Consider the following 11,681-nt stretch of genomic DNA (forward strand, 5'->3'; position numbering starts at 1 on the left):
TAATGTATACATACATATGTATAGCTGAAGGATACATAACAAAAAACACAGTGCCAGGTAGGAGAAACCTCCCTTTGAGTTGTTGGTCAGGGTATCCCTAGACACTCCCAAAATAACATAGGCTATTGCCATAGCCCCTTTCCACAACTTGAAGGTAAAACCCTATTGCTGAAGACAGGACATACTTTAGACACTGGACTTGGAGCAATGGAGCTGGAACTGACTTGGAAGACTCCTCCCTGAAGATTTGTTCTAATGACATGAGAGGTTATTATGTAAGCTTCCATGGGACAAAACCTGTCAGTGGTCTACCTAGGTGTAAAGCCTAATAAACAATGACTGGCTCAGTAATCTATCACTACTGGTATAGTAATGGAACTTTTATTTTGGGTGAAATCAACAGCTGTCTAATCAGAATTAAAGCCCGCTCAATGGGAGGGAACTTATATTTGTGGTGCTGTAAACATAGCCAAGTGCACATGACTGGAGAGGACATAGATCGTAGAGAAAAACCTACTTTCGCCATGTCCCTAGACTAACATAATTTCTTACTGTGCTTTAAATATGCATATTTAAAGACAAGTGTACACAGAGTTCCACAAATGGTCAGACAGAAATTGTCTGAGAGATGTTTAGCTATAGTGATTTTCAACGGAACCTCTACATATAAGATGAATGCATCTTTCAACTCTCACCAGAGAAGTTTTGTTATGCAGCAGATGGAGATTAATCTAGAAACCCAGAATTGGCCAGTGCCCAGAGCACAAGGGGCTGAAGTGTGCTTATCCATAAACAAGACACCTAGTTCAAACTTCTGTCTCTTCAAGCTCAGGGATCATTGTGGAAGAGGGGGCAGAAAGATTTTATGAGACAGAGGTAGTAGATGACCACAAAGAAACAGTTTTCCAGACAGTTGGTCCATTACACATGTGAACTCACAGCAATTGTGAGAGCATAGACAAGTCCCATGCAAGCTCAAACCAAACAAAGTTTCAACCCAAACACCAGGAAGTGGGCAAGAAATCTCAACCCAACCTATGAGAATTTTGACGACTGATACATGCTGGGAGGGGGAGAAAAAAGTTTCTTTCAGGGCTTCAGTGGATGGAACCATACTGAAGGGCATTGGCAGGCACAAATCAGACACTGTAGAGTGTTTTTTTACATATAAGTATAAATATATATTGAGCACATTAAATTGGGTTGGGGTAGTATGGAGAGGTGCAGATAGGGAGGGAATCTATCATGAAATTATATTGTATGAAAATCACAAAAATTCAATAAACAATTTCATTTGAGCCATTGATTGGCATGAGACTTACTGACTTCTTAGAAAAGGGATGAACAGTGACAAGAGCTTAAAAGTACCAGGGACATTAGCTGAAGAACTATTGGTAACTGATTATGGCTGGGTGAGGGAGACTTGATTTTCTTTAAGGGAGAGACTTGATAGTCTGGCTAGACTCCAGTGGATAAACGTTCACTGAGGGACATCTGGGTACATAAACTTGACTGGACATCCCTTGACATATATTACAGAATGTATGAAATCTGGTGGAGAGTCTATGGGGTGTGAGGATGGGGAGGGAGTATAAACATGATTAAGATGTTTTGTATGAAATAAACAACTCAATAAAAAATACACTGAAAGAAAAGTGCCAGGGTCTCTGTCAGCACAATGGAAAGCTGGTTGACAGCTTTTTCCAGTACCTAGAGACCGAAAGCCACCTCTAGGTAAACAATCCATTGCCTATCACACAATCCATACTTCTGTTTGTGGGGTTGTAAGGCAAACAATACAAAACTAAGCACAGGAAGCATAATCTCAAAACTGTTATGCTCTTATCAGTAGACACTGTGCTAGTTTGATCTCTGTTGCTGTGATACGCTGTGATAAAAAAAACAATTTGGGGAGGAAAATAATCATTTCAGTTTACACTTTCAGGTAACTCTCCATCACTAAGGAAAGCTAGGGCAGGAACTCAAGGCATAAACCACAGAGGAATACTGCTTATTAGCTTGTTCTCTGTGGGTTATACTCAGATAGCTTTCTTATGTAACTCAGGATCACTTGCTCATAATTAGCTGGGTCCTCCCTTATCAATCAACAGTAAAGATAGTTTCCCAAAGATATTGCCACAGGCCAATCTGATCTCAGAAATACATCAACTGAGACTCCCTCTTCTCAGGTGACTCGTGCCAAGTTGATCATAAAAGCTAACCAGAACAGGGACTGCAGAGATGGCTCAGTGGTTAAGAGCAATGACTGCTCTTGCAGAGGACCCAGGTTTGATTTCCAGCACTTACATGGAGGCTGGGAACCATCCTTAACTCCAGTTCCAGGGGAATCCGAAGCCCTCTTCTGACCTCTGCCACATTGCACGACATGGGTGCACTCACACACATGCAGGCAATACACCCATACACATAAAATAAAAATAATAAAACATTTTAAAAAATAACCAGAACAGACAATAACCCAAATAGCTAGAGAAGGAAAAGCAGGGCAGCATGGAGACAGGCTCTACACCAGTGATCAGATAAGTAATAGTATAGAGACAGTATCTATCCACATGTAGTGACCACATAGAGGTAGTCTACATCTCTGCTCAGGAAAATGACCTACACAATCTGCATCTGAGGTCAGAAACATATACACACACATATAATTTGGAGGTGTCCTCATCCCTCTTATCTCCCACTTTGTCAGCCTCCCGTCGGCCCAAACTCTGCTGTAACTGGAAGGCCATTGTGCACCAGCTCCCATCACGGAAAGTCGTGGCAAAGAGAGAGACTGATGGGGCAAGAGAGGCCTCAGGCAGCAGCGAGTATGGCAGGAAGAAACACTGGGAGGCTGTGTCATTGGACAGCTTGTTTATTATGGTGGAAGCAGAGGTTTATATAGGAAAGTTTCATGGGCAAAGAGGTGGGGTTGGTTTTCTAGCAGGCAGGCAGGTAGGAGGAGGGAGGGGGCTTCTAAGGCTATGTGACCTTTTTCCTGTCCTCTGGTCACATGATCTACAAGACACCCTGTTAGGATTAAAGTATTAGAGACCTAATAGTTTTGCTTGGAGGTTGTTGGGTAAGAGACAGTGTATCTAGAATGGAGCCAGTTTCCTGCTGTCCTCACTAGGAGGTCTCCAGCTTGGTCATGCTCTACATTCCAGGCACTCCTGACTTATTCCAACATCTCCCCCTTTGATTTTTTTATAAGGCATGGGTGTCATCAAAATTAGAGAAGGTATTAGGGATAGTTTGGAACTGAACAAGGACTCGGTTGGTGGTGATTTTAATGATGTCTTGTTTGTGGCTTTTGAAAAATTGAATTAGACAGGGTGTCACAAGAAGCAGGGGACCAAACAAGGGTAGGAGCCAAGCAAGGAGGGGGTTGGAAAACCATGGGATCCCTCCTGGATTGGAGAAGGCCCAGAGGCTATTCTTTAGGTCGCAGAGAGTTTTGACATTTTGTTCAACAGTTCTGGATTTGTTTACATTCCTCTTTTAGTAAGAGGCAGGTCCCCCCTTGTTCAGCTGTTAATAAGCCAAGGGCCCTTTGATTTTGGAGCACCATCCTGGCCAGGGATATGATTTGGCTTTGCAAGGCCTTGAGGCTCTCCATTGTGGATGTCATGGCTCATTCAAGCTGGCTGTGAAATTCAGCGGCCTAGCGATAGGAATGGCCCAGCTCCCCCCCCCCCGTGAGTCCAACCGATCCTGCAGACAGAGCGAGTCCCAGGCTGATGAGCAGGGGTACAAACACTTTCTTTTGCATCGGTGGGGAGTTGTCATCATATTGGCTGCTTCTTCCTTTTCTAGAAGGTAGTGTTGGGGAGTAACAATGACAGGAGTACCAAAGGGAGAAATAGTTTGGTTGATACAAGTTGTTATGGTTCCATTACACCAAAAGAGGGCCGGGGGTGATGCACATAGTGCTGTGGATATAGAAATGTTAGAGGCACAGGTGTGTGTGTGGGGAAAAGCGGAGGAGCTGAAAAAACAAAAAGGCAAGGAAGGGAGCTGGTCATAGAGGGGGATATTGGGGAGGGGTCGGTAGTGGGTTATCTCTTGGGTGTTCCCTCCGATGATTGAGATGTTAGCCGAAATGGCTGCTAGCAGGGGTCTGGTGAGAGATGTGCAGAAGAAACATTGAGAAATATTAGGATGGGAAGAAAGCCGGATAAGGTCAGAGGCATATTGGATGCACTGAACCCAAGTTAGGGATGTTTGAATTTGTTTTTTAATCTCACCCTCTTAAGAGAGGATATTGACTATCTGTTCCAATTGTGGTGCTGGCACTAGCTGACAGGATATATGTATGTCAGTGTTGGGGTATGATGCAAACCTGTTACTGTAAAGCTTGCCATGAACTCCAGTGCATCATCGGTCATCCCAAGGGCTCTTAATTTCTGTTGTAAATTTATTTTCTTTTTCTATATAGTCATAATAAATGCTGCATCGTTTTTGGGTTTTTTCTATGCAGCGAGACTGGTGTCCACAACTGCCATAGATGTCTTTGTCTTGTAGGCAGTCACTTGAATTTCTAAAAGGAAAGCATGCATAAGCATCCAATTGTTTGGAGGCAGAGCGGGGCTGAGTGGGCATAGTTATAGCTGTTTGGCACCCTTTTAAGGAGCAGTCGGCAGTGCTGATTACTTGATTAGCCTTTTCATAGGTTTCCCTGACTGAGAACCACCATCTGAGTACTGTCTGGGCTGAAGCGGAGTTAGAATGGAGTATAACCAAAATGGCCATGAGAATGACTGAGAGCAAGGCATTTTGAGGGTAGGCCTCTTGGGCTTGTGAAACCAGGTCGTGGACATCCTGCCATGTGACATTGCGTGCTGTCCTTGGGTGATGTTTTCTCCTTCTGTGTTTCTTTGTCTCTGTCAAGGAGAGTCTGGCCATTTTTTTGGTCAGTGGGGAGATGTCGGACATTTCTGGCAGGGACCTAAATAGGTCTTGGTTGATCCTGGGGAAAAACAGAAGCAAAGCCCCTTCCCATTGTTAACAATGTGTCAGGACCCTTCCAGAGTCCATCTAGAGGGTCCTGCCATCTCACCATTATCTGTGGGAGGGTTCCGGATTTTTTTCAGTGGAAGACTATGGGGGGTTCTGTTGAATTTTTTGAAATGTTGAATAAATTTAAGGTAGCTAGTGCCATAGACAGTTGTATGTTGGGAGGGTAATTACTTCCCTTTTGTTTTGTGAGTTGATTTTTTAAGGTTTGGTGGGTTTTTTCGCTAATTCCTTGTCCTTGGGGATTATAGGGGATTCCTGAATGGTGGGATATGTTCCTGTGGGAGCAAAAGGATTTAAAGGTTGAGCTGACAAAGGCTGGGTCATTGTCAGTTTTTATCTGTTGAGGGAGGCCCATAATGGCAAATGTCATGAGCATGTGGTTTTTTTGAATTTTTTTTTAGTTTGTGCAGTGGCCCAAATTAATTTTGAATAAATGTCCACTGTAATGAAAACAAATTTTTGATGGCCAAATTGGGGGACATGAGTAACGTTAATTTGCCAGAAGGCGTTCACCTTCAGGCCATGGGGGTTGGTACCCAGAGTTTGTAATGCAGAGGTATGTCTTAATGAGGCACAAGAGGAGCAGGTTTTTAGAATTTGTTTTTGGTGGGCTGTATGGGTGTTAGGGAATCTGGCTTGGAGGCCTTTGAGGTTTGTATGGGTAAGAGCGTGAAACCTTTTAGCTTTTGTAAGGGTAGAATGGAGGGCCCCATGGGAGGCAATGCGATCAGTGAGGGTATTACCTTCTGTATGAGGTCCTGGCAAAGGGCTGTGGGAATGGATATGTTGGATATAGAGGGGCTGCTTGTGTCCCTCTAAAAGGGTGGATATGGAAATGAGCAAGGGGGATAAGGGGTTTTGTTTGAGTTTAACAAAAGATCATGAGATCCAGAGGTTAGTGACATAAATGCTATCAGAAAATAGGTTGGCGGGCTCATGTACCTCCTTTAGGGCAAGGTAGACCAATATAATTCTTTACATTGGGGGGAATTTTGAGGAAGTTCTTGGAAGAGGACAGTGGGTGGTTGGGCGGTGTTCTTGTAGAGGATGGCAGCAGCTCCCTGGGAGCTCCCGTCAGTGACCATTGTAATGGCTTCTTTCAAAGGGGTTTGGGAGAACAGATGGGGAGGGAGCCAGGGGAGGGAGGGTAGGGCGGCAATCCATTTACTTTTGGGAAAGTGATTATCTATTTGTCCCGTAAATCCCATTAGGCTAACAGCTATCCAGGAGTGATTACGCATCAGCTGTTGGACATGGGAGAGGGAAAAGAGGGTGATGATTTTGTCAGGTTCTTTCCCTAAAGTTTGTAAGGAACGATTTCTTCCTTGACATATCATGTTAGGCAAAGTGTCGATTTTGGTTAATAAGCAGGGGGCATTGCCAATAGGGGTGTGAAGGCATTCAAGGACCCCTTGAGGTTGATGGAGGGCCCCAACGAAGGTTGGGGAGGAATTGAAAATCAAGACGTGGACCAGGGAAGAGGGCTTATAGAGGTGTAGGGTCATGTCTTGAAGGGATTTGTTGATGCCTGCTAATGTCCTGTTTGTTTCCAATGTGAGTGAGTGTTTGGGTGAAGGATGTACTCCTGACTTATCCCAATACACTTGGCTTTCCTAAAGTGCGCAGCTTAGTCTGGGGTTGGGAAGCTTGAGTTCTGGGATTGTTTTAGGTTGTGTGATTGCATATATTTTCCTCTTTCTCTTTTCATTCTACCTATAGCTAGAGTTGCTTTATTTCCTATGTTATTATCCATCATGTTTCCTTTCACCTCTTCTTAGTCTTAGTCTCTATTGCCCTAATTCTACTCTAATTTATTCTAATCTATGCTTAATTCTAATTTATTCTCTATTGCCCTAATACTAATTGCTAGTCTTGTTCAGCTTATTTTCTTTCTATTTCTATTGTCATCAAACTGATATCCTAAAACACACAATACTATGCTTGCGCCTTCCTTTCCTAATTGTTGTTGGATTTGAGGAGTTACTGTTTTCAAATCACCATTACTCTATTTTCATAGAGGTCTATCTATCAGTTGTGGCTCCTTCTGTAGTTGGTATTCCACCAAAAGTGCTACTGTATATCATTGCTGATACCCTGAGCACTTTGGCTGAGGTTTAAGATCCTAAGCTACACTTTCAGTGCAGTGTGGAGGAATGGTATCTCAACTTTGGTGTCAGATGTGCAAAATTCATTACAGATACACAGAAACAAGAAAAAAATCAGAGAAGCACGACTCCTCACAGTAATAGATTCCAATGAGAGTGAATTAGATAAATCCCAGACAAAGAACCAAGAAGAATGATTGTAAGAATATCCAACAAAATCAAAGAGAACAGAAATAAACCCCTAAATCAATGAAAGTGAGTATAAATAAACAGCAGAATGAAATTAGGAAGTCATATGGGATATAAAACAGGAATTCAAGTTCAATAAAGAGACAGAAATACTTCAAAAAACCCTCAAATTGGAATTTTGTAAATGAAAATCTCAGTAAGTCAAATAAAACATTAATTGGAAAGCCTTGCCCATAGACTGTATTAAGTTGAACACAGACTATACTTGAAGACAAAACAATTGAAATAGAATATTCAGATAACAGTAAGGATAAAATAATAAGAAAGTACAAACAGAACAAACAAGATCTATGGGATGCTACTAAAAGGAAAAACTTATAAATCATGAGCATAGGACAAGTGCAAGCAAAGAGTATGTTTAATAAAGTCATAGCAGAGAATTTCAAAAACTAAAGAAAGAGATAGCTGTCTAGATATAGGAGTCATTTAGAACTCCAAACATCACTAGAAAAGAACCTTCCCATATCACATTATACTTAAAACACAGTATACAGAACAAAGAAGGAATATTGAAAGCTGCAAGAAAGAAGCACCAGGTCCCATCAGAGTTACAGCAGAGTTCTTAAAAGAAATTGTAAAAGACAGGATGATACACAATGACCTATTTCAAGTTGTAAAAGGCAACAATTGCCAACTCACAGTACTATATCCAGTTAAGCTACCCTACACAAGTGTCAAAGAAAGGAAAAATTTCCATGATAAACATAAGCTAAAGAAATTCATGACTACAAAAAGAACACTCCAAAAGATACTTAAAAGAATCCTACTCATTGAAGAGAAAGACAGGCATGTCCAAGAAGTCATAGGAGAGAATAAATTGTACTAGAATAGTAGAGGAACATATCTCTTATAGCATCTCTCCTTTCATTTCTAATTTTATTGGTTTGAGTATTCTCTTTCTCATGGTTTGGTTAAGGGTGTGTCAACCTTAATTTTTCAAAGAACCAACCGCATATTTCATTAATTCTTTATATTGTTCATCTTGTTTCCATTTGGTTAATTTATTAGTTGATCGTTATTTACTCCCTGATCTTTAAAAACTGTATATATACTGGTTTGAGAATTTCATACAGTGTACTTTGATCATATTCAGATCCTTTCCCTCTTTTTCACTTCACCTTACTAACCACCCAACTTCATACCATCTGTTATTATTTGCCATTTTCAAAAAGCCTATGGAATCTAACCTGTGTCTCTTAAATGCTCTTGGGTGTTGATCTAACCCTTGGAGTCTGGCAAACTGGTGTACCAGGTGTTACATCAGTAAGGAAAATTACTTTCTCTCTCCCAGCATCTATCAGTTGCCAAAAGATCTTTCTTTCCATCTACTGATTTTAGATCTGGTTTCTTACTGTTTTTTGTTTGTTTGTTTGTTTGTTTGTTTGTTTTGAGACAGGGTCTCCCTGTAGTCCCAGCTGTCCTGGAACTTACTATGTAGACCAGGCTGGCCTTGAACTCACAGAGATCTGCCTGCTTTTGCCTCCTGAGTGCTGGGATTAAAGGCATGCACCACCACGCCCAGCATCTTACTGTATTTTTAAGACCTTCAGTTACATCATAAATTTTTTTTTACTTAAGAGCTCACTGATTTTTAATGTAAGATTTTATAGCTGTAAAGTTCCCTCTTATAACCACTTTCACTGTATTTCACAGGTTCTGGTATGCTGTGTTTTCATTTTTATTAAATTCTAGGGATTTTTAATATTCCTACTGATAAATAAGGACATGAAAGTAGGAGACATGCTGGGGGACCTAAGAGAGAGGGAGGGGATATTATTTGAGGGTGGATATGATCAGTATATAATATTTGCATGTATAACATTGCCAAAGTATAAATAAATATTCTAAAAAATATAAACAAGTTTTTCATTTTTGGTAGAGGTAAAGAAGAGAGAGGTCTTGGGTCAAGAATGCAAAAGAAAGGGCATAGGTTTCATAAGCTTGTGGAATGTTTTCATCAAATGATCCCTTGTCAGGACCAAAGATGTAGCTCAGTGTTATAGTACTAGCCTAGTAAGGGCAAGACTCTGAATTCCATCTGCAGTGTATGTGGGATGTGTGCCATAGAACACAGGACAATGACACCTTTCAGACCAAGTCATCCAAAGCCCATGTTTATTATAGATATGTAAGGCATATATCAGAAGATAGCAAAGACTTTTACTAAAGTCACTTGAGCAATCAATGGAATTGCTAAGCCCTAAAGAGACTAAAAGTGGCTTTGTATAAGATCTGGTCTAAGAGGAATGGTTGGGCAGCTTGTGTTGCCTGTTGCTGGAAAGATATTAGAATGTTTAGTTGAGTAGAGCTTGCAATTTTTCCCCTCATAATGTAAAAAAAAAAAAAGGATTGCGGAGAAGTATCCCTGAAAGACATGCCTAAAGGCATTCCATTCCTCCTTACAATTCTTTTTGTATTTATCTGTCATTAATCCTGGTAAGTACCCTCAACTGTGGCTCTTCATGACCCATTTTGAATGCCTCAGTCTTTACTTATACCATCTAACCAATAAACATTCCTTTCTAAAAGAAGATTTATTATATTTTTAGTTATGTGTATGTGTATGTATGTAAGGGGGTGGTCTATGCACATGAAAGCACACGCCCATACAGTCCAGAAGAGGGTGTTGGATCCCTTTGATCTGGAGTTACAGGAGGTTGTGAGCCACCTGATATGGGTGCTGGGAACCGAACATAGGCCCTCTGAAAGAGTAGTATGTGCCCTTAACTGCTGAGTCATTACACTTAATACAAATTATTAGCATGCATACAGTTGACAAAGTAAAAAGCACAGCTCTCCACTAAAGGGTGAAAACAGATTATTCTGGAGCCAACTATGAGTGACAATGGCCCAAAACAGAGATTTAAATTACCTCAAATTAAATTTTCCAACATGGTAACAGTTTTATAATGTTTTTCATAGTAGCAGAACAAAGAAAGTAATAAATCCACACTTTAAAAACACATTGGTCATTCTCTCTGACTCACAGGCTTCTCTCCCCTTCTCTCTCTGGGGTAAGTCGACTGGGCCCTGCATGTCTTGACTCCCCCAGCCTCACTCACCCTCCCATCTCCCCCTCCAGTCTCTCCTCCTAGCCTGGGTCCTGTCCCATTCCTTGTCTTGCTACCCCAGGCACCCGGGGAACCACCATTGCTTCTTCCCAATCCTGGGAATCCAGAACAACTCAGTTCCTTCTCAGGTCCCCAGGAGCACTGCTTCTGGGCCTGACCCTGCCCTCACCTCACTCTGCTTCCATGGGCCTGCAGTACCCGCAGGCCTCTTTCTGATCCACAGGCTTCTCTCTGGGGTAAGTCAATTGGGCACTCTGTGCCTTGACTCCCCCAGCCTCACGCACCCTCCCATCTCCCCTGCCAGTCTCTCCTCTTAGCCTGGGTCTTGTCCCGTTCCTTGTCTTGGGGCCCCAGACACCTGGGGAACCACCACAGCTTCTTCCTGATCCTGTGTATCCAGAGCAACTCAGTTCCTTCTCAGGTCCCCAGGAGCACTGCTTCTGGGCGTGGCCCTGCCCTCACCTCCCTCTGCCTCCCTGGGTCTGCACAACCCACCAGCCTCTTTCTTGGACAACAGGCTGAACTTTCCTCTTCCTGGTCCTTTGCATCGAGACCAACCCAGCTCCTCAGTACAGTCCCCAGGGGCCCTTGGGGCCTCCTCCCACCCGCAGATTCCTGTGCATCTCGGGTGGCATGGCCACCAGCTGCCCTAGACCAGCATCCTTCTTGGGAATGGCTCCCAGGCCAGTCAAACCCCAAAATTCCTGAGGCCAAAATCTATCCTGGAGGAATACAGACCTTAGGAGACTGAAAGCATTTGATCCTCATCTGACTTGGGCCTCTGTGGGAACTCCTGAAGACAAAAGCAATCTGGCCACTCCAATATAAAATCAAAAGAGAGAACTGGAAGCTTAGAGGAACCAGCCTTTCATGCCCCAAAAAGGAAACAACAAAGATGCATAAAGTTCACAAAAAGAAGCAGACCTAATCTTGAAGGCTTGAGTCTCACACAAGAATCAGAAACTAAAAAAGAAATTCACATGTCAAAATCACAGAGAAAGAATAACATGAAAAACCAAAATAACATATCGCCACCAAATACCAATAGTCCTCTCGAGGAGTACAATGAGAACCCCCTAGAGATGATGGAGGACATGGAACTCAAAAGAACAATTATAAACATGATTAAAGAGTTCAGTGAATTTAAAGAACACACAAACAAAAAATCAAAGAACTGAAGGAAGATAGGGACAAACTTCTGAATGAACTCAGATTAGAGTTAGAAATATTGAAGAAT

Source organism: Nannospalax galili, unplaced genomic scaffold, assembly GCF_000622305.1.
Source record: "Nannospalax galili isolate Female #2095 unplaced genomic scaffold, S.galili_v1.0 scaffold280, whole genome shotgun sequence".
Lineage (NCBI taxonomy): Eukaryota > Metazoa > Chordata > Mammalia > Rodentia > Spalacidae > Nannospalax > Nannospalax galili.